The 25,412-nt window shown below is 35.4% G+C and overlaps 1 long non-coding RNA gene across 1 annotated transcript; it reads right to left on the reverse strand.

The window, feature by feature from the left end:
• Positions 1 to 2,348: 2,348 nt before the first annotated feature.
• Positions 2,349 to 9,700, reverse strand: LOC146954996 (uncharacterized). Its single transcript, XR_015015795.1, has 2 exons — positions 3,353 to 9,700; positions 2,349 to 2,864 (listed from the first exon to the last, which is right to left on the reverse strand). It is a non-coding gene; the product is annotated as an uncharacterized LOC146954996 (long non-coding RNA).
• Positions 9,701 to 25,412: the final 15,712 nt, after the last annotated feature.

The raw sequence follows: 25,412 nt of genomic DNA on the forward strand, positions 1-25,412 counted from the left end.
GTTAAACCCTCTAATACTTTGTTTCTCCATCTTAATTTAATTTGAATTTTTTTTTTTCAACCGAAGCATCAAATTGATATATAAAGGAAGCTTCACATGATAATTGAAACGACTAGCAATGTGATTTCATTATGTAAAAAAAAAAAAAAAAAAACAATGTGGTGTCAAGAAAGAGACAAAAGGGATAAAAATCGGAATGCAATGCAGACAGCGGCAGCAGAGAAGGAAATAAAGAGTGGAAAACCTAATTAAGTAAAGATCTGGAGAGTCAAGTCAATAAACCGAGCGTCAATATTTTAGTGTTACTACAAGGCCAATAAACCGAGGGTCAATACCTGTTGATTAAATTTGATGGTTGATATAGATAGTCCTCGTTTCTCACAACAGATATTAGTTCCCATTAGACATGCTCCCCTTCTAGTCCTTGTTATAAGGAAAAAAAAATGTAATTTTTACTTTTATTGAATAACTAATGTATTTTGTCTATATATCAAATATATTAGTTATTCTCCACATGAGTTTAGCTCAGTTGGTAAGAATAATGCATAATATATGCAAGTTCCGGGGTTCAAACCCAAACACCACAAAAAAAAAAATACTAGTTATTCAATTTCCTTCCAGTCTTTATTATAAGAAAAAAACTTACCTTTTACTTTTCTAGAAAATCACATAGGAAGAAACGCGAACCAGAAACATGGAAAAGGAAAGGTAATCAGGTACTCACGAGCCACATTAAGTGAAATATCATCTTCACCGTTCAGTTTAATCCTAGGGTCCTAACTTAATGCTCTCATCTCTCATTATAAAATGTCCTCTCACTTGATACACCTTTATATATACATATATATATCAAATATTGTTATTCAATCTCTTTTGACTCTTTCTAGTTTCACCCCATATAATCATAGTTACACCCAAATTTATTAAATTTTTTACAATAATACCAAAATTGCCCTCTTCATCTAAATTTCTAAAAACCCTTCTTTTATTATTATCATTCTGAACCCTTACCCCCTTTTCACCCACAAACCACCATGGATATGCAATCAATACCTACTAAAATCGTCAATTGAATCAACATCTCTTCCATTGATACGTACTCGATTAATACAAGTAAGTGAATTTCATCAATTTCTTTGAGTTTCTGTTTATCGTTTGCTCTATGATTTATTTGATGTTGTTAATTTTACCAATGGATGTTTATAGTTGTTGTTAATTTCACGTTTGTCTATCGACATCTATTTGTTTGATTTAAGTTTACGTAGAAGCGTAACGTAATTTAAGTTTACAAATAGATCTCACATGAATTTAGTTTACGTACATATTCTAAAACGGGATAACATACACCTAAACTCAGTTTACTTGGTGTATGTAAACTCAGTTTACATAAACTACGTAAACTCAGTTTACATGAACTAAAACTCAGTCTTAACTTGCTTATGTAAATTCAGTTTACATAATGTATGTAAACTCAGTTTACGTAGTGTATGTAAACTCAGTTTACTTAACTCATGTAAACTGAATTTACATAAACTACGTAAACTGAATTTACATACACTACGTAAACTGAGTTTACATACACCATGTAAACTGAATTTACGTATACATAATTAATGTGCAGTGAACATGAATAAAGGGTATATTAGTAACTTTGGGGTGTGACTTTGATTATTTAGGGTGTTGGTAGTATCTGTCATCTCTTTTTAGTCCTTGTTATAAGAAAAAAATATTACTTTTTACTTTTATTGAATAATTAATGTATATGATCTATATATCAAATATACTAGTTATTCAACGAACTTTGATTGATTTTAATAATAAGATCAGATGGAGCATTGCATTGAGTTAATGATAAAAGTAATTACTCCCTCCGTTTCAAAATGACTGTCACTTTAGCCAAAAAAATTGTTTCAAAATGAATGTCACTTTACATTTCCAATACAACTTTAATTTTTTTTCTTCCAACTTTACCCTCTCCAACTTTTCTCTCATACAATTTTCAATGCAACTTTAAGTTTGTCTTTTTCATATAAAGTAAGGGCAGTTTAGTAAAAGTGTTATGTCTAATGATTATTTCATTCCATTCCTTAAACTTCAGTGTTCATCGATCGTGACAAATGTATTTTTAAAGGGGTTCGTTCAAGCCTTGCGGTTTATGATATCACTTCATGCATTCTTTAAGAACAAAATTATCGTTCTTTTTGATGTTAGAATCGCATCTGACATCTTTTAATAACAAGTTGTCGCATGACAACATAATAGAAAAAAAATGCTCAAGTGAGCATATTCTAAATAAGAAGAAAGAAAAGAAAGATGAAAAGCAATGAAAATTGCAAAAGAAAGAAGAAAATAAAGCAAGAACAGTAATATTAAATTTCTGGAAATGTAAAGGGTGGTTGGAATCTGTCAATCTGTCCACTCCTGAACCCGTTTGCTCCCATGGCGTGGGTGTTGCAGAGTTTTTAGAAATCAAGAAATCAACCCATTGTTATTATTACAAATTGATATATATAGACCTTGTAGAGAAAACTACCACTAAATCCTACGGTCTATATTAAAAGTAGAAATAACTTCCTATAACTTCCTAAGACACTAGAAAATAATCTTCAATGCACTTCAGCCTTGTTTCCCGCCATGCGCTCCAATTGCAACTTCGAATTATTTCTCCTTGTCTTTGGTCGAAATTGCGGTGTGTCGAAGTCTGTATGTTATTGGTCGAAATCCATTTGCACTTTGCAGCATGTTGAAATAACCCATCTGCCTTGTTGAAAATAGAATCATGAGTTCGACCAAATATTTTATTTTTGGTGTTAACAGAGGCCCCCATAATGTTGTTTCTCGAAAGACATGAGAGGAATAACATTCTGAAACATAATACCAAAAAATGAACATTGTATGTGTATGGTCTTCTTCGACCACTTTATCAGAAGTTCTTTTTCATCTTTTCAAACCAAATTCAAATTTGATAATCCTTCGAATAAATCAAAATGGATTAATCATGTGAATTGATCTCAAAATATATTTTGGCTTTAATGGATTTAAAATAAATCACTCAAAAATCAACTGGTAGTATATGCATATACCATTCATGGATACATGACTTTAATTGTATCTAAACCAATTATAAAACTTTCGAGTATTTATAATCATAATCAACACAAATGAATCAGTCGAAAGTTTTTTTTTCTTTCTAACAATTAATGGCAAGTACCATTTTATGGAACAATATCATGTATTAGAGGACAATCTTACAACATATCCACTAAATTAATTTGAAATGGTGGCCAAGTGCCTCTTTTTTTTTCCGGCAAAAGTAGAACAAGAGAAATTACAAAGTAGGATAGGAAATTACTTATGTTTGAATTCAATAAGAATCCTTCTGATTGGCTTGCTCCTGAATTAATTGTTCTTTGACCCTTCTGGTTTGCAACCTTCACCATTTTGAATCGTTATTCTACAATTCCTTCTTTGCATCGATTCATTTTTAGAAAACAACTAAAGCACAAATAAGATGATGGATAGTCAAAGTGCATGAAGAACAAACACCATTTGTACTTGACTTTGAAAGAGAACAAATTAAATATGTTCATGGTATTGTTCTTTTAGACATGGTCCATATTTTCAAACTCAGATTCTCGACTTTTCAATTTCAATCATTCAGCCAAGTTTGAAAACCAATTATTCATCATTCCGTTTTGGTTTAAAATACCGGTCTTTGTAAAACTTCCAAACCATTTAATATGATCATGGTTATAAAACCATTTTAATCTCCGGTTTCAAAAACCATTTTTATGGTCATCATCTGACATATTTATCCAGAAATTTTCCAGGACACTTTTAACGATAGAGATTAAATCACCATTTTTAAAACATTAGAGGCCTCTCAAAGACTAAAACTTTTCGATTTCAATCTTTGTAAAACTTTTCAAAACCATTTTGATAAGATTATTCAATTCAATTGGTGTCCTCCTTTAATGGTTTCAACAACAATTTTTTTTTATTTTTAAATATGGCTTAAAAACCATTTCATGTACGGTTTTTGTTTCTCTGAAACCATTTTTTATGCATATAAAGTGTTGGGTCGCGCAAAACTTGAAATTGTCCCACCGGGTGTGCCAATTTGTTTCAATTAAGATATCATAAAATCATTTATTTGGAACAAGTTTCAAGAAACTGTAATGATGAGAAACTAAAAAGTTTCTTTTTTGTTTAACCAGACAAGTTAAACTACTTGGGAAACCATAAACTTTTTCTTTCAATGATGACTCTAGAGAAAATGCCACGTGTGTACATCTGTACCTTATAGGAAACCGCAAATTATAATTCCCGTCAACTTCTACCTCTATTATAAATAGTAAACTTCTCTTGAAAGTTCTACCATTCTCATTTCTCTTAAGAACAAGAAAACCATCAAGTTTTTATCTCTTCCAAAAAAAAAAGACTTTTCTGGGCAATGATCTTCTCGTTAACATAGCCAAGAGGGTTGCTGCTGATGATGCTCCTTCTTTTTGCAACTTTATGCGAACTAACAAACGACATTGTTATATATGCCGACTACTGAAGTCCTAAGGGTCCTCAACATTCGCTGTGTCAAGTTGCTTTCTGAACTTGACCTCACTTATCAAACTCTAAGGTTCTCATGGCGTTTATGGCACGTTGGCCATCCCATGTTTTGCCTAATCCGCTGCACTCAACAGCTTCTTCATGATCAACCAAAACTTCACGTGGTGAAGCATTTGCTCGAGAAGGCTATAGGTGCTGGCTCTAACAGCGCCAGATACTTTGAGGTTTTGTTGAGGGCTACTAGTTACCCTCTTCCTGATCGCAGGCAGCTTTTCAAGGACTTCAGTGCGCTCCTGAAGACCAGAAAGCTGTACCAATACCGGCATGACGTACTGGGAATAGGTACTCCCTACCGTTATCGTTGTATGTGGCATAGGAGACGATTTCCCCTCTACATGGTTCGCCCTGTTTATTGCAACAATTGGTACAGCTGCCCTGGTGACGGCAGGAGGGGCGGTTATCGCGGGTTCCTCCCTGCTGAGGACGAGGAATATGACCACAACAACTTCTGCATCGGCTATCGACTTGACAGCAAAATCAGGTGGTTTGTAGATGCCTTCGGCTTTGACAATAATGTTGGTGTAAGCCCTAGAGGCCAATAATTTATGTTAAACTTATCTTATGTATCATGAGTTTTATTATTGAATAATATATGGCACTCTTTATTATATTTATGTAATGTTAATAAAGTCCTTAGAATAGATAGTTCGTGTAATAATATAATTAAGTGTGACTTAATCATGAGATTACATTATCATAAAGAACGCTATTCTTAAATGCATCCGTAGTCAAAGCTTTAATATGAATAAAGGATAATAATAAACCATCGAGACTATTATGTATGTAGACTGATGACCGCATCTCATAGGTCATAGATATGAGATATTAAGTCTATACATAGGTATAAGTATTAGGAGTAATATTTATACTGGATTGACCCACCGTGAGAATACTACATAGTATGTTATGATATTGTCATAAGATATTCTCACAACGATAATAATGTATATCGCTCTTAGACCTGAAACCACTATGATTCCTAGATGTGGACTCAAGTGCTTTGTTGCCATTCTAACGTTGTCTGTAACAGGATAACCATAACGTTGGTTGATGGGTACTTGATGAATCATGCTGAGGGACATGAGTGTACTAGATGGGATTTGTCCCTCCTCATAAACAGGAGATATATCTTTAGGCTTCTTGATGAAATATGACTGTAAAACTGCATGGTCATGCCGAACTAAGTCAATATAAGATATTGGACTTATTCGTTATTCAGTATATTTTGGAATCAAGAAATATAAATATTGATCTATACAAGGGTGACAAAATATCTATGCCTTGGGATCAATGAAGATATCAAGACAAAGGAGTAATTATACACATGAGTATTATCATGGAAAGGTTTCGTCAAATCACTTGACATTCTTGTCACTTGGGTAGCAATGATGTGTTGCTAGATACCGCTCATTGTTTATAGTATTAAATATTAGATTTAATATTATTGCCAACGTGACTAGAACCTATAGGGTCACACACAAAGAACAGTCAAAAGAGAAATATATAAGTATGACTTACATGAAGGGGTGCGTTTAGTAAATGACGCTAATTAGTTAGCAAAACTACCAAACTCGTTGTTGGGCTTAATGAAGCCCAATAGTGACTTCTGACTTGCAGAGCACACTAGAAGTTCTATAAATAGAACCCTAGTGCTGAAGTTTTTGGTTACACGTTTTGAAGCAACCCTCTTCTCTGCACTTCTGATTCCTTGGCTAGCACCGAGTTTTGGAGGAGTACTGTTCGTGTGGACTTGCTAGAGGCTTTGGTGCTTGCTGCTTGCTTGGCTGTGATCGAGATTCCAGTTTCCAGTTTTCAGCTTTCAGATTTCATACTTCGAGGTAACAATCGAATCTCTGATTCATGTTTGAATTTCGTAATGATCCAAGGAAAGAAAATCGAAATTATTCCGTTGCTTCTACTCCCTTCTGTTGTATTTGATTTTCCTTCAGTGGTATCAGAGCCAATTACGAAACCTTGAATCTGATTGCTTTGTTACCGCTTTATGTTTTAATTTGATTAAACATATTGAACGAAATTAAATAATAAAGAGAATTAAAAATTGGCATCGTATTATATTATGTTTTCTGTGCATGGCTTTTCGATTTGATTCGATGTTTCAGAAACCGTTTCTGGTGAAACATCGACGTTTCGATTATACATATCGACAGGAACATTATTGATCAATCATAAAACACAGTTAATAATAATATCAATCACGTCTATGTGCATGGCTGTCGCGTCATTTTTCGGAGATCAAGGCTATTTGATTAGCTTTTGACTCACTTTTTATTTCACGACTGAACATTTATTTTTTAAGAAAAGGGGAAAAAAGTTCAAACTACCCCATTTTTGAAAAGATTTAGGGTTCGGGGGTTAGTTACATAAAGGGAAGGTGCTAGCACCCTTTATGTCCGTAGTACTCTACGGGAACCTCTTGGTTTCATTTAATTAATGTGCAACTTGCTTGTTTTGGAAAAAGATGTAATTTGAAATGAAAAAAGAAAGGAGACCTAGTTTATCTACATTTTATTGATTTGAGAGGACAAGTCCTTTGCCTACGTACCCGTGAGGGATCAAAATCACGTAGTTCATGGTAGAAATTGACGTTTGATTGGTGGTGTGTTTTTTATTAGTTTTGAAAAAAGGTTTTAAAGGGAAAAGCCAAATGGCAAATAGATTTGTTTGTGTTTTTTAATTTGAAAGAAAAGGGACTCAATATAAGTTAAATTGATTGATATTTGATTAAGAAAATAAAATAAAAAAGACGTCACTTGATTTAGGATCAAGGTTTGTTTAAGAAAATATTTTTGTGGTTTTTTTAAATAATTGAAGTGAAACTAAACTATCGGAGCAAAAAGATGAATAAAAGCGTAGGGATCCCATGGTGGCGTTGGACCACCACAAGGGCCCTTTACCTAAACTACCAAGCATAAAAGTAAACATACACCCACTCACGCACACATGCACCTAAGCTATTACAAAAAACCTATTAATACATTCTATGGTCTGCGGGAAAATAAATAAATTACATTAAGCCTATATTTACATTCTAAGTTCTATACAAGACGAAGAGAAGTAAATAAATTACATAACGCCTAATTTATACATTCTAACGCCATGACACGAAAATTAATTAAAATGCATGATCAATTAGACTAAAAATGCATGGATTATTTACAATGGCCTAATGTATGTGCCAAATCTATGTAATGAAATTAAACGCCAAAGTAAAAAAAAGAAAATGCAAAATAATACGATGAACCTAGCTTAAAAGAAAGTAAAAGAAATGAATAATATGTAATGTAAATTAAATATGTATGCAAGAATAACTAGAATGAAACAAAATGCAGGAAAAAGGGGTGTTAACAGCATTCAGGGGGTGCAACAATTAAAACCAGTCAGATTGGGTTTTCAAAATGAGGGAAGGTGTGTGGGCCTGCAGATCAAATCTTGGCCGTATGATTAAAATCGTACAGCCTTGATTCGATCAAGGAGAGAAGCATCTCTGGCCGTATGATCCAGGTCGAAGGCCCTAGGTGGCGCAGGTGCATGCTAGTACGTGGACAAGCGTGCATTGGATCGAATGGGGGTATAAAAACCCTTCCTTCTTCAGATTCCTTCATTTCTTTCTTTTCTCTTCTCTCTCCTCACTTCTCCTTCTCTCTCTCGTTCTTCATCTTTTCTTTTCTCTCTTTTCTTTTTTCAAACAATAATAAATAAATAAATAAAATTACTATTACCCTTCTTCTTTCTCCCTCACGTTAATTCTTCTTCTTCTCCCTTTCTTAATTTTTTTATTTTTTGCTATACAAAGAAACAAAAAAGCTACATATACAAAAAAGGTAAAAGAAAAACGAGAAGGAGCATACCTTTTCTTTCTAGATCCGAATCTGTTTCGGATTTGTGTTCTTGTCCGATCCTACTCCCTTCCGTGTGCGTGTGTTACCGTCTGGGTGTGTGTTGTTCCGTTGTTGTTGGCGGTTGTTGAATTCGTCAGTCCTTGTGTGGTCGTGATTTGAGAATGTTGTGTTCTGATTTGCGTGAGTTATGCACACGTTTGGAACTGTTGTTGTTGTTTTTGGTTCGATTGGAAATTGCAGGTTTGGTTCGATGGGATTTGGCTTCGGCGTCGGGCTCCGACTGTTCGTGCTTGATGCTAGATTCGACGTTCGTTGCGTGTTGCTGTGTTTGGTCTCTGGCGATGATGGCCGATTCGGATGCGTATGTTGAGATTGGGTTGAATGGGTTGTGCGGTTCGAGTTTGATGTCAGTTTTGTGGACCAGTTACGATGACCTACGTTTACGAGTTCGCTTGGTTCGCGTTGTACGGCTGTGAGTGTGATGGTGGCGATGGTGTTGTTCTGAAATTGGTATTCTATTGAGTTTGGACTTGAGGATTTTGGGGCTGGTATGTATCGAAGAAGCTTGAGGTTTTTGATGTGATAATTGGTTTTGTGTGTGTGAAGTGTTGTGTCATGAAACCGTGAATGTGATTGTAGGCTTATGGATTTGTGCGTTGAATTTTTGGCCTCCCTTTACTTGACTTTGCAGGTTTTCTTTTATAGTGCAGGAATCCTTGGTTAGAGTTTGTTAAAAAATGCAGAAACTTATGCTTGGATTGAGGATTGGGGTGGAAGTTTGTTGCAGAGATGGATGGGAATGAGATGAGGCGTGACAGCCTGTGTGAACTTAGACTTTTTTTGAAACATTTTTGGACTTATCAAAATAAAAAAATAAAAATAAAAGATAAATATGCATGATTTTTTTGGATTTTATCAAATAATGAAAATGATAATAAATAATAAAGAAAAAAATGACTATGCAGATTTGGATTGGACTTACCTAAAAAGTAATTAAAATAAAAAGAAATATTGATGAAATCAAAACTAATTTAAAATTAAAAGATGGAAATTAAGATTAAAAATAAAAATAAAATTTAAGAGAGAAGAGGACCCGACTCGGAACCAAATATGAGGTATTTTAAAGTACCTCTCTGCCAAAATATTCACCGAAAAGTCGGGGACTGATCAGGGTCACGTGACGCATGTCAGTGGGACCTTAGGTCAAAAATTGGGGTACGACAATGGCTTTTCGATTTGCTTTGATGTTTCAGAAACCGTTTCTGGTGAAACATCAAACCTTTCGATTATACATATCGACAGAAGCATGATTGGTATATTCTGTATAACAACAGTGTATGTGATATACTAGATTTGATCATAGTTTAAATAAGTCAGATGATATTTGTTTATATTAATTGATCTGATGTATGGAGCTTCGTAACCGATTCTATGTACTCTGGTGAAGCATCCTAGACTCGTTCATGATATATGAATAAACAATCAGAGTACTTGTTTAATAAGATCAGATTGTTATGCGGGATTAGGGTAATCAGAAACGTGTCAAGTGTTGATGCGAAATACGCAATCTAGAATATTTTGGAACACAATCTGAGATATTTTGGTATGCAATCTAATATATTTTAGTACTTGATCTAAAATATATTTTGGTACATAATATAATATATTTTGGTACTCAATAAAATATATTTTGGTACGTAATATGAGATATTTTTGTACTTAATATAATATATTTTTGTACTCAATATAATATATTTTGGTACTCAATTAAACCCCCAGCTAATCTGCGTAGTGTGATCATATGTCAAATTTTAATTTAATTTATTTTAATTATAACTTATAAGACCTTAATAATAATAAAAGTGTGTTTGTTATTATTATGTGTGTGAATGATTATGACCTTAGTCCTTTTTATTTTATTTTGTTTGGATTTTGAAATACGGCCTGCGTGTCGTGCCTCTCTCTCATATTCTATTTGTACATTCTCTTCTCATCCACTCCCTCGTATGTAAAACGAGTTTCTTATTATGTAATGTAAATAGAATACAAGTAGGTAATAGGGCTGAAGGCGTTAGGATAGTCCTGGAGGTCCAGCTTGGAGAAGCAAGGTCGTTTCTAGGATTAGTTTAGATTCTCTCATTGGCTTGAGAGAGTCATAACGTTAGGAGGCCATAATGGCTTGAGAGAGTCATAACGTTAGGAGGCCATAATCATATCACTTTTATTATTGTATAATTGTTATGCATGTTATGATTGGAGTGCGAATATATGTGATATATAAGCCGTGGTGAGGTGAGATCAAATTTAATAAAAATCCTTCAATTCAAAATATTAAGTTTAATGCTTTCCAAAAGTTTAACACCCTTCAAGACTAATATCGAATATGTGGGTTTTGCCTCTGTGAAGCGCATATTTTATACTAGTAAGTTGCGGTGCGGTAATCCAATTTACCCAAGTGTTATTCTTTTGGGTCTAACTTAACTAAATTAATTTTAATAAGATTAGAATAAATTTAGAAGCTATAATTGGGTAATGTCTATATGATAGATTTGAATAAAGAGTTATTCACCTAATTGATTTGAAAGTTGTATATGATACAATTGGAAATGTTCCTACCTAAATAGCTGAGTTTTAAGTACAACCCCCGTTGACTTAAAGCAAGGTGAAATAAGGATTTCAATCCACTAGAAAATCTTCCAACGGGATTTTCCGAGTTAAATGTTTGAAGGTCATTTGATTTGAGTAAAATAGTGGGAGCGTATTTAATTAAAGGTCAAATTAAATATGTTATTTTCATGATACTTATTTTGTATATTTTAAAATTGTAGATGGTCAATAACGCTTCAAACAACATTTTGCGATCACTCATTGAAAAGGAAAAATTGACTGAGACAAATTTTATTGACTGGTACCGTAACATGAGGATTGTCCTCACCCACGAGAAAAAGCTGTATGTGCTTGATGGACCCGTTCTTGAGGCACCACCTGCTGGAGCTCCTGCAGCTCAAAGAAATGCTCATACCAAGCATCTCAATGATTCCGTAGAAGTCTCTTGCATCATGCTAGCCACCATGACTCCCGAGCTGCAAAAACAGCATGAAGGGATGGCTGCGTTCGATATGATCGGACATCTAAGGACTCTTTATGAAGAGCAGGCTAGGCATGAAAGGTTTGATGTCTCTAAGGCCCTTTTCTCTACCAAGCTGTCAGCAGGAAGTCCCGTAGGACCTCATGTGCTCAAAATGATTGGGTACTCTGAGAACCTAGCTCGATTGGGATTTGTCCTTGAGCAGGAACTTGTTGTTGATCTTATCTTGCAATCGTTGCCTGAAAGCTTCAGCAGTTTTGTCCAGAACTTTCTCATGAATGACATGGACAAAACACTTCCACAACTTGCAGCTATGTTGAGAACTGCTGAAAAAAATATGAAGGGAAAGGGAAAGGATGCTGCCGTTTTAATGGTTAATAATGGCAAGTCCAAAAAGCACCATAAGAAGCCTAATAAGTCTAAGGGAAATGGCAAAGGCAAATCTGTTGCCAAGCCATCAACCAAAGCTTTGAAGCCTACTGGAGGCGTGGCTAATGAAGGCAACTGCTTCTACTGCAACAAGCAGGGGCATTGGAAGCGTAACTGCCCAAAGTATCTGGAAGACAAGAAGAATGGAAATGTTCCTACTACTTCTGCAGGTATTTTTGTTATAGAAATTAATATGTCTACTTCTACATCTTGGGTATTAGATACTGGATGTGGTTCTCATATTTGTACTGATGTGCAGGGCCTGAGAACGAGTAGAGCATTGGCAAAAGGCGAGGTCGATCTTAGAGTTGGCAATGGAGCAAAAGTTGCTGCTTTAGCTGTTGGAACTTATGTATTGACCTTACCTAGTGGTCTTTTAATTAATTTAGAAAACTGCTATTATGTACCTGCCATTAGCAGGAATATTATTTCAATTTCTTGTTTGGACAAGGCTGGTTTTTATTTTACAATAAAGGACAAATGTTGTTCCGTTTATTTGGATAATATTCTTTATGCTAATGCAATTTTGATTAATGGACTTTATATCCTAGATCTTGATATGCCTATCTATAACATTAATGCTAAGAGGATGAAACCAAATGAGTTAAATCCGACTTATCTTTGGCATTGTTGTTTAGGCCATATAAATGAGAATCGCATTTCTAAACTCCATAAAGATGGAATTTTGGACTCTTTTGATTTTGAATCATATGAAACATGTCGATCTTGTTTGTTAGGGAAAATGACAAAGGCTCCATTTACCGGTCAAGGTGAAAGGGCTAGTGATCTTTTAGGTCTCATACATACTGATGTGTGTGGACCCCTAAACATAACTGCTAGAGGAGGTTTTCACTACTTCATCACATTCACTGATGACTTTAGTAGATTTGGATATGTGTATCTAATGAAACATAAATCTGAATCATTTACTTTATTCAAGGAATTTCAAAATGAAGTAGAAAACCAACTAGGCAAGAAAATCAAAATGCTTCGATCTGATCGAGGAGGAGAGTATTTGAGCTTAGAGTTTGACAATCATCTAAAAGAATGCGGGATCTTGTCCCAACTCACACCTCCTGGAACTCCACAATGGAATGGTGTTTCCGAAAGGAGAAATCGAACCTTGTTAGACATGGTCCGATCAATGATGAGTCATGCTGAACTTCCAAACTCCTTATGGGGATACGCCTTATTAACTGCAGCTTATACACTTAACCGAGTTCCATCCAAAGCGGTAGAAAAGACACCATATGAGATATGGAATGGTCGAAAACCCAATGTGGGACATTTAAATATTTGGGGTTGTGAAGCTTATATAAAACGACTTATGTCTACTAAGCTTGAACAAAGATCTGATAAATGTTTCTTTGTGGGATATCCTAAAGAAACTAGAGGATACTACTTTTACAAACCTTCTGAGGGAACAATTGTTGTTGCCAGAAATGGAGTCTTTCTTGAAAAGGATTTTTTCTCCAAAAGAATCAGTGGGAGCAAAGTAGATCTTGAAGAAGTTCAAGACCCACAAAGTGAAGACATACCGATGGAGGAACAGGAACAGGATACACAAACTGTTGTGACAGAAATTCCTATTCCAGTAACACAAGAACCACGTAGGTCTAGCAGGATACGTCAAGAACCCGAGAGATATGGGTATCTCATATCAAAAGAGGGTGATGTATTGCTCATGGACCAAGATGAGCCTGTGACTTACACAGAGGCCATTACTGGTCCTGAATCTGAGAAGTGGCTTGAAGCCATGAAATCTGAAATGGATTCCATGTACACAAATCAAGTTTGGAACTTGATTGAAGCACCTGAAGGAATTAATCCTATAGGATGCAAGTGGGTTTTCAAAAAGAAAATCAACATGGATGGAAAGGTTAATACCTACAAAGAACGATTGGTTGCTAAAGGTTTCAAACAAATTCATGGTGTAGACTATGATGAAACCTTTTCACCAGTTGCAATGATTAAATCCATTCGAATCTTACTTGCTATCGCTGCATACCATGATTATGAAATCTGGCAAATGGATGTCAAGACTGCTTTCCTTAATGGAAATCTTCTTGAGGATGTGTACATGACACAACCTGAAGGATTTGGTGATCCTAAAGCACCCAAGAAAGTATGCAAATTACAGCGATCAATCTACGGATTGAAGCAAGCTTCCAGAAGTTGGAATCTTTGTTTTGATGAAACTGTACAACAATATGGATTCATTAAAAATGAAGATGAGCCTTGTGTTTACAAGAAGGTTAGTGGGAGCATAGTCTCATTTCTGGTTTTATATGTGGATGACATATTGTTAATCGGAAATGACATCCCTACATTACAAGGAATCAAAACTTGGATAGGGAAATGCTTTTCTATGAAAGACTTAGGTGAAGCCTCCTATATATTAGGAATCAGGATCTATAGAGATAGATCACAGAGATTGCTTGGCTTAAGTCAGGGTACATATATAGATAAAGTCCTGAGACGTTTCAATATGCATGATTCCAAGAAAGGATTCATCCCTATGTCGTCAGGTATAAATCTATCAAAGACTCAATCCCCTTCGACTAACGAAGAAAGGGATCGAATGCGTGATATTCCATATGCTTCAGCAATTGGGTCTATCATGTATGCTATGTTATGTACTTGACCAGATGTCTCGTATGCTTTGAGTGCTACGAGCAGATACCAGTCTAATCCTGGCAATGATCATTGGATTGCTGTCAAGAATATCCTTAAGTACTTGAGAAGAACTAAGGATACTTTCTTGATCTATGGAGGTCAAGAAGAGCTCTCTGTAATTGGTTACACTGATGCTAATTTTCAGACAGATCATGATGACTTTAAATCGCAATCTGGATATGTGTTTTGCTTAAATGGCGGTGCTGTGAGCTGGAAGAGTTCAAAGCAAGAAACAGTCGCTAATTTTACAACAGAAGCCGAGTATATTGCTGCATCTAATGCCGCAAAGGAAGCTGTTTGGATTAAGAAATTCATTTCTGATCTTGGAATAGTTCCAAGTATTGTGGATCCCATTGAATTACTATGTGATAACAATGGAGCAATCGCACAAGCCAAAGAACCTAGATCTCACCAGAAATCCAAACACATACAAAGGCGCTATCATCTTATTCGAGAGATTATCGAAAGAGGAGATGTTAAAATATACAAAGTACCAACATTAGAGAATGTTGCTGATCCACTTACTAAAGCTCTTGCCCAGCAGAAGCATGATGGTCATACTAGATCTATGGGTATTAGGTTTATGCCTGATTGGCTCTAGTGCTAGTGGGAGATTGTTGGTGTAAGCCCTAGAGGCCAATAATTTATGTTAAACTTATCTTATGTATCATGACTTTTATTATTGAATAATATATGGCACTCTTTATTATATTTATGTAATGTTAATAAAGTCCTTAGAATAGATAGTTCGTGTAATAATATAATTAAGTGTGACTTAATCATGAGATTACATTATCATAAAGAACGCTATTCTTAAATGCATCCGTAGTCAAAGCTTTAATATGAATAAAGGATAATAATAAAGCATCGAGACTATTATGTATGTAGACTGATGACCGCATCTCATGGGTCATAGATATGAGATATTAACTCTATACATAGGTATAAGTATTAGGAGTAATATTTATACTGGATTGACCCACCGTGAGAATACTACATAGTATGTTATGATATTGTCATAAGATATTCTCACAACGATAATAATGTATATCGCTCTTAGACCTGAAACCACTATGATTCCTAGATGTGGACTCAAGTGCTTTGTTGTCATTCTAACGTTGTCTGTAACAGGATAACCATAACGTTGGTTGATGGGTACTTGATGAATCATGCTGAGGGACATGAGTGTCCTAGATGGGATTTGTCCCTCCTCATAAACAGGAGATATATCTTTAGGCCTCTTGATGAAATATGACTGTAAAACTGCATGGCCATGCCGAACTAAGTCAATATAAGATATTGGACTTATTCGTTATTCAGTATATTTTGGAATCAAGAAATATAAATATTGATCTATACAAGGGTGACAAAATATCTATGCCTTGTGATCAATGAAGATATCGAGACAAAGGAGTAATTATACACATGAGTATTATCATGGAAAGGTTTCGTCAGATCACTTGACATTCTTGTCACTTGGGTAGCAATGATGTGTTGCTAGATACCGCTCATTGTTTATAGTATTAAATATTAGATTTAATATTATTGCCAACGTGACTAGAACCTATAGGGTCACACACAAAGAACAGTGAAAAGAGAAATATATAAGTATGACTTACATGAAGGGGTGCGTTTAGTAAATGACGCTAATTAGTTAGCAAAACTACTAAACTCGTTGTTGGGCTTAATGAAGCCCAATAGTGACTTCTGACTTGCAGAGCACACTAGAAGTTCTATAAATAGAACCCTAGTGCTGAAGTTTTTGGTTACACGTTTTGAAGCAACCCTCTTCTCTGCACTTCTGATTCCTTGGCTAGCACCGAGTTTTGGAGGAGTACTGTTCGTGTGGACTTGCTAGAGGCTTTGGTGCTTGCTGCTTGCTTGGCTGTGATCGAGATTCCAGTTTCCAGTTTTCAGCTTTCAGATTTCACACTTCGAGGTAACAATCGAATCACTGATTCATGTTTGAATTTCGTAATGATCCAAGGAAAGAAAATCGAAATTATTCCGTTGCTTCTACTCCCTTCTGTTGTATTTGATTTTCCTTCAGTGGTATCAGAGCCAATTACGAAACCTTGAATCGGATTGCTTTGTTACCGCTTTATGTTTTAATTTGATTAAACATATTGAACGAAATTAAATAATAAAGAGAATTAAAAATTGGCATCGTATTATATTATGTTTTCTGTGCATGGCTTTTCGATTTGATTCGATGTTTCAGAAACCGTTTCTGGAGAAACATCGACGTTTCGATTATACATATCGACAGGAACATTATTGATCGATCATAAAACACAGTTAATAATAATATCAATCACGTCTATGTGCATGGCTTTTCGATTTGCTTTGATGTTTCAGAAACCGTTTCTGGTGAAACATCAAACCTTTCGATTATACATATCGACAGAAGCATGATTGGTAAATTCTGTATAAAAACAGTGTATGTGATATACTAGATTTGATCATAGTTTAAATAAGTCAGATGATATTTGTTTATATTAATTGATCTGATGTATGGAGCTTCGTAACCGATTCTATGTACTCTGGTGAAGCATCCTAGACTCGATCATGATATATGAATAAACAATCAGAGTACTTGTTTAATAAGATCAGATTGTTATGCGGGATTAGGGTAATCAGAAACGTGTCAAGTGTTGATGCGAAATACGCAATCTAGAATATTTTGGAACACAATCTGAGATATTTTGGTATGCAATCTAATATATTTTAGTACTTGATCTAAAATATATTTTGGTACATAATATAATATATTTTGGTACTCAATAAAATATATTTTGGTACATAATATGAGATATTTTTGTACTTAATATAATATATTTTTGTACTCAATATAATATATTTTGGTACTCAATTAAACCCCCAGCTAATCTGCGTAGTGTGATCATATGTCAAATTTTAATTTAATTTATTTTAATTATAACTTATAAGACCTTAATAATAATAAAAGTGTGTTTGTTATTATTATGTGTGTGAATGATTATGGCCTTAGTCCTTTTTATTTTATTTTGTTTGGATTTTGAAATACGGCCTGCGTGTCGTGCCTCTCTCTCATATTCTATTTGTACATTCTCTTCTCATCCACTCCCTCGTATGTAAAACGAGTTTCTTATTATGTAATGTAAATAGAATACAAGTAGGTAATAGGGCTGAAGGCGTTAGGATAGTCCTGGAGGTCCAGCTTGGAGAAGCAAGGTCGTTTCTAGGATTAGTTTAGATTCTCTCATTGGCTTGAGAGAGTCATAACGTTAGGAGGCCATAATCATGTCACTTTTATTATTGTATAATTGTTATGCATGTTATGATTGGAGTGCGAATATATGTGATATATAAGCCGTGGTGAGGTGAGATCAAATTTAATAAAAATCCTTCAATTCAAAATATTAAGTTCAATGCTTTCCAAAAGTTTAACACCCTTCAAGACTAATATCGAATATGTGGGTTTTGCCTCTGTGAAGCGCATATTTTATACTAGTAAGTTGCGGTGCGGTAATCCAATTTACCCAAGTGTTATTCTTTTGGGTCTAACTTAACTAAATTAATTTTAATAAGATTAGAATAAATTTAGAAGCTATAATTGGGTAATGTCTATATGATAGATTTGAATAAAGAGTTATTCACCTAATTGATTTGAAAGTTGTATATGATACAATTGGAAATGTTCCTACCTAAATAGCTGAGTTTTAAGTACAGCCCCCGTTGACTTAAAGCAAGGTGAAATAAGGATTTCAATCCACTAGAAAATCTTCCAACGGGATTTTCCGAGTCAAATGTTTGAAGGTCATTTGATTTGAGTAAAATAGTGGGAGCGTATTTAATTAAAGGTCAAATTAAATATGTTATTTTCATGATACTTATTTTGTATATTTTAAAATTGTAGATGGCCAATAACGCTTCAAACAACATTTTGCGATCACTCATTGAAAAGGAAAAATTGACTGAAACAAATTTTATTGACTGGTACCGTAACATGAGGATTGTCCTCACCCACGAGAAAAAGCTGTATGTGCTTGATGGACCCGTTCCTGAGGCACCACCTGCTAGAGCTCCTGCGGCTCAAAGAAATGCTCATACCAAGCATCTCAATGATTCCGTAGAAGTCTCTTGCATCATGCTAGCCACCATGACTCCCGAGCTGCAAAAACAGCATGAAGGGATGGTTGCGTTCGATATGATCGGACATCTAAGGACTCTTTATGAAGAGCAGGCTAGGCATGAAAGGTTTGATGTCTCTAAGGCCCTTTTCTCTACCAAGCTGTCAGCAGGAAGTCCCGTAGGACCTCATGTGCTCAAAATGATTGGGTACTCTGAGAACCTAGCTCGATTGGGATTTGTCCTTGAGCAGGAACTTGTTGTTGATCTTATCTTGCAATCGTTGCCTGAAAGCTTCAGCAGTTTTGTCCAGAACTTTCTCATGAATGACATGGACAAAACACTTCCACAGCTTGCAGCTATGTTGAGAACTGCTGAAAAAAATATGAAGGGAAAGGGAAAGGCTGCTGCCGTTTTAATGGTTAATAATGGCAAGTCCAAAAAGCACCATAAGAAGCCTAATAAGTCTAAGGGAAATGGCAAAGGCAAATCTGTTGCCAAGCCATCAACCAAAGCTTTGAAGCCTACTGGAGACGTGGCTAAGGAAGGTAACTGCTTCTACTGCAACAAGCAGGGGCATTGGAAGCGTAACTGCCCAAAGTATCTGGAAGACAAGAAGAATGGAAATGTTCCTACTTCTTCTGCAGGTATTTTTGTTATAGAAATTAATATGTCTACTTCTACATCTTGGGTATTAGATACTGGATGTGGTTCTCATATTCGTACTGATGTGCAGGGCCTGAGAACGAGTAGAGCATTGGCAAAAGGCGAGGTCGATCTTAGAGTTGGCAATGGAGCAAAAGTTGCTGCTTTAGCTGTTGGAACTTATGTATTGACCTAGTGGTCTTTTAATTAATTTAGAAAACTGCTATTATGTACCTGCCATTAGCAGGAATATTATTTCAATTTCTTGTTTGGACAAGGCTGGTTTTTATTTTACAATAAAGGACAAATGTTGTTCCGTTTATTTGGATAATATTCTTTATGCTAATGCAATTTTGATTAATGGACTTTATATCCTAGATCTTGATATGCCTATCTATAACATTAATGCTAAGAGGATGAAACCAAATGAGTTAAATCCGACTTATCTTTGGCATTGTTGTTTAGGCCATATAAATGAGAATCACATTTCTAAACTCCATAAAGATGGAATTTTGGACTCTTTTGATTTTGAATCATATGAAACATGTCGATCTTGTTTGTTAGGGAAAATGACAAAGGCTCCATTTACCGGTCAAGGTGAAAGGGCTAGTGATCTTTTAGGTCTCATACATACTGATGTGTGTGGACCCCTAAACATAACTGCTAGAGGAGGTTTTCACTACTTCATCACATTCACTGATGACTTTAGTAGATTTGGATATGTGTATCTAATGAAACATAAATCTGAATCATTTACTTTATTCAAGGAATTTCAAAATGAAGTAGAAAACCAACTAGGCAAGAAAATCAAAATGCTTCGATCTGATCGAGGAGGAGAGTATTTGAGCTTAGAGTTTGACAATCATCTAAAAGAATGCGGGATCTTGTCCCAACTCACACCTCCTGGAACTCCACAATGGAATGGTGTTTCCGAAAGGAGAAATCGAACCTTGTTAGACATGGTCCGATCAATGATGAGTCATGCTGAACTTCCAAACTCCTTATGGGGATACGCCTTATTAACTGCAGCTTATACACTTAACCGAGTTCCATCCAAAGCGGTAGAAAAGACACCATATGAGATATGGAATGGTCGAAAACCCAATGTGGGACATTTAAATATTTGGGGTTGTGAAGCTTATATAAAACGACTTATGTCTACTAAGCTTGAACAAAGATCTGATAAATGTTTCTTTGTGGGATATCCTAAAGAAACTAGAGGATACTACTTTTACAAACCTTCTGAGGGAACAATTGTTGTTGCCAGAAATGGAGTCTTTCTTGAAAAGGATTTTTTCTCCAAAAGAATCAGTGGGAGCAAAGTAGATCTTGAAGAAGTTCAAGACCCACAAAGTGAAGACATACCGATGGAGGAACAGGAACAGGATACACAAACTGTTGTGACAGAAATTCCTATTCCAGTAACACAAGAACCACGTAGGTCTAGCAGGATACGTCAAGAACCCGAGAGATATGGGTATCTCATATCAAAAGAGGGTGATGTATTGCTCATGGACCAAGATGAGCCTGTGACTTACACAGAGGCCATTACTGGTCCTGAATCTGAGAAGTGTAACAGCCCGTTTTTCGCTAGATTTATTTTATTATTTATTTATGTGTGTTCTATGTGCTCTTATGTGATTAATTGTCTCTGTGTGTATTTTTGGTTGGGATTCGTAGAGTTCGGTGTTAGAAGGGTATTTTAGTCATTTTGGGCTTAGGGGCATTTTGGTCATTTTGAGGGCAGTGGCAATTTTGTAATTTTTCAGAAAGTTATTTTTAGTGCTTAGTGAGGATTTTATTTTACTAATTGCTAGAGGGTGTAGTAATTATTTTATTTACCGTTAAGTGACCGTTAGTGTTATATTTTACCGGTAAGTGAGTAGTGACATTTTGAGTGTTAGAATAGAAATGGGTTAGGCCCATTAAGGTTTAAGAAATAAGCCCAATTGAGTAGAGCTAGTATATAAACTCTAGTTGTTGGTAAAACTAGGTTTTACAAACATTTTCATTTCATTTGAGAAGAGAAGAGAAAGAGGCTAGAGGGAAGAACAAGGGTTAGAGCTTGAAGAGGGGATTCATCATCTAGGAGCTCAATTGAAGCTTGGGTTAGAGATTCTTGGTGCTAGAGGCAAGGGGGTTAGGTTTCAACCATAATTCATTTTTTTTCTCTTTACCCATTTTTGTTGAATTGATTAATTGAACCTAATTGTTGTCAAATTCGTGCATAATTGTTGTTGTTATGTTTGAGAACATGATTTATGTGATAATTGCATGTTAGTATGTGAATTAACATGTTCAAATGCATAGTTGTTGGTGTTTTGTGTTCTTGAGCAAGTTTGATGAGAATTGATGTTGTGATGTTGAATTATGCATGAATTTGTGTTCATTAGTTGTTGTTATTGATTTGGAACATGTTGTTGTTGAATTGGTACTTTGGGTATCAAGATTGGTGAATTAATGATGAGATTTGATATTGTTGTTGAAAGTTGAGAATGAATTGAGAAATTGGTGAATTTGGTTATGTTGATGATTTAATTCCAAAACTTGTATGTGTTTAAGTGTATTGAACCTATTTTGACCTATAAACACTTTCTGGAACTTGTTTTGGTGATTTGGGGGATTGAAAATAGGATTTTGGGATGAATTTGGGTTAGAACCCGTAACTGAGTTCTGGGAATCTGATGTAGGACGCTTTCGCGTGCTTAGGACGCTTAAGCATCCCATCAGCGTCCCAGAAGCGTCCCAAAAGCGTGCTGTTCCAGGAGTTCTGGAACTAGGACGCTTAAGCGTGCAGAGGACGCTTTCGCGTCCTAGCCTCAGTTCAGCAAATTTTGATTTTTGTTTTCGAGCACTTGGGGACCAATCCGATACTTCTAAAATGTTTCTTTGGACTTAATTAACCTCTGTTTATGCCTTTAATCCTACTGGAACATGATTTGATTTGGTTTGGACTTGAATTTGTGAAAATCGTCTAACTTTTATAAAAACGGTTCAAACGTTGATTTTTCCGAAAACTCGTTTTTCTCCGGAATTTGAGGTGGGATTAAAGTTGTATATTGTTTATATGATTTCTAAAAATGGTTGTGATTGGTTCCATCAAGTTTGAACTTGTTTTGCTTCGAAAATGGAAAATTTTGTGAAAAGTGATAAAATGAGACGAACCTTGGGTTTTTCGTGAATTCGTCGCATTTGGCCGATGAAATGCTTATGTACCCTCTACTGCACACATATGTGAATTGTGAGAATACAAGGCATAGGCAATTGAGCTTGTTTACTTGGTTTTGACTCAAATGTTCAATTAATTTAATGTTGTGATTTTGAGAGACGAACTTGACTAAAGATGACTTTTGAGAATCAATTGACTGTGAATCCTTTATGGAAAGTTATTATATGTTATAGGGAGATGATTGGTGTTGTAATTATGTGACAACTATATGTTGTGTGATTTTTGGATGTGGTTGGTGATTGTATATATGATATGTAATGGTGAATTGTTAATGATTGCATATATACAAGTATTGGTGATGGTGAGGTGATTATTGTTTGTGTGAACATATGCATTTGTAGTTGAGTCATATGTTTATGCATACATGACTAATGGTGGTGGATTATATATCCAATGGAGGTGATTACGATGTTTTTGTTGCATCAAAGGCGACGACCTTGAGGTGTTTTGGTACCACATGCATCTAGATGAGTCTAGAGACATAGCATAAACTGTTGGTGGATTGAATTGCATTAAGATGTGTTTGATGGTTGATTATTGCTAATTGTACTTGCGGATTGAATTGTTAATTGTTGATTGACAAGGTGAGGTTGTGATATGTGTAAGATACACTTGTGGATATGAACTTGATATGATGATATTGAATGATCTTGGATTATTACATGTTGTGAATATTGTGGAACTATGTATGAATTGTCATTCTTTATCCTTGATTATATCTTTCATTTTCAAAGTTTTTATTAATCTTATATGGATTATGATGATGTAATGCTAACCCTCAGTGGTTTACCACCTACCTTTCTGTATGGACGGGTAGATGGAGTGCAGGATGCTTAGTGTTGCTTGTTGATGCCGAGGAGTGGAGTTCCTCTTTTTCATGCAAATGTCTAGATTAGGGCTCTGATCTAGGATAGTCTTTGCATGTTGTTTATTTGACTTTGTATTTCGGAGTTGTTGAGATATTCTGTTATTTGTTATTTGAGATTTGGAGAATACAATTGTATTTGAGATCTGGAGATGTTTTATGATTTTTAAGTATGTCCGCTGCTATGTTGTGTAACATGATCTTTATGCATGTATGTATTGTGGTTTATTCGGACACGTAGCATCTATTTCTAGAATATGTTAGTATATTCGCGCGTTTTACCGCTCATCAGAAATAGGGTGTTACAAGAAGTGGCTTGAAGCCATGAAATCTGAAATGGATTCCATGTACACAAATCAAGTTTGGAACTTGATTGAAGCACCTGAAGGAATTAATCCTATAGGATGCAAGTGGGTTTTCAAAAAGAAAATCGACATGGATGGAAAGGTTAATACCTACAAAGCACGATTGGTTGCTAAAGGTTTCAAACAAATTCATGGTGTAGACTATGATGAAACCTTTTCACCAGTTGCAATGATTAAATCCATTCGGATCTTACTTGCTATCGCTGCATACCATGATTATGAAATCTGGCAAATGGATGTCAAGACTGCTTTCCTTAATGGAAATCTTCTTGAGGATGTGTACATGACACAACCTGAAGGATTTGGTGATCCTAAAGCACCCAAGAAAGTATGCAAATTACAGCGATCAATCTACGGATTGAAGCAAGCTTCCAGAAGTTGGAATCTTTGTTTTGATGAAACTGTACAACAATATGGATTCATTAAAAATGAAGATGAGCCTTGTGTTTACAAGAAGGTTAGTGGGAGCATAGTCTCATTTCTGGTTTTATATGTGGATGACATATTGTTAATCGGAAATGACATCCCTACATTACAAGGAATCAAAACTTGGATAGGGAAATGCTTTTCTATGAAAGACTTAGGTGAAGCCTCCTATATATTAGGAATCAGGATCTATAGAGATAGATAACAGAGATTGCTTGGCTTAAGTCAGGGTACATATATAGATAAAGTCCTGAGACGTTTCAATATGCATGATTCCAAGAAAGGATTCATCCCTATGTCGTCAGGTATAAATCTATCAAAGACTCAATCCCCTTCGACTAACGAAGAAAGGGATCGAATGCGTGATATTCCATATGCTTCAGCAATTGGGTCTATCATGTATGCTATGTTATGTACTTGACCAGATGTCTCGTATGCTTTGAGTGCTACGAGCAGATACCAGTCTAATCCTGGCAATGATCATTGGATTGCTGTCAAGAATATCCTTAAGTACTTGAGAAGAACTAAGGATACTTTCTTGATCTATGGAGGTCAAGAAGAGCTCTCTGTAATTGGTTACACTGATGCTAGTTTTCAGACAGATCATGATGACTTTAAATCGCAATCTGGATATGTGTTTTGCTTAAATGGCGGTGCTGTGAGCTGGAAGAGTTCAAAGCAAGAAATAGTCGCTAATTTTACAACAGAAGCTGAGTATATTGCTGCATCTAATGCCGCAAAGGAAGCTGTTTGGATTAAGAAATTCATTTCTGATCTTGGAATAGTTCCAAGTATTGTGGATCCCATTGAATTACTATGTGATAACAATGGAGCAATCGCACAAGCCAAAGAACCTAGATCTCACCAGAAATCCAAACACATACAAAGGCGCTATCATCTTATTCGAGAGATTATCGAAAGAGGAGATGTTAAAATATACAAAGTACCAACATTAGAGAATGTTGCTGATCCACTTACTAAAGCTCTTGCCCAGCAGAAGCATGATGGTCATACTAGATCTATGGGTATTAGGTTTATGCCTGATTGGCTTTAGTGCTAGTGGGAGATTGTTGGTGTAAGCCCTAGAGGCCAATAA

Source organism: Medicago sativa, chromosome 1 (assembly GCF_051527215.1).
Source record: "Medicago sativa cultivar Bolivia chromosome 1, Bolivia_mono, whole genome shotgun sequence".
Taxonomy (NCBI): Eukaryota; Viridiplantae; Streptophyta; class Magnoliopsida; order Fabales; family Fabaceae; genus Medicago; species Medicago sativa.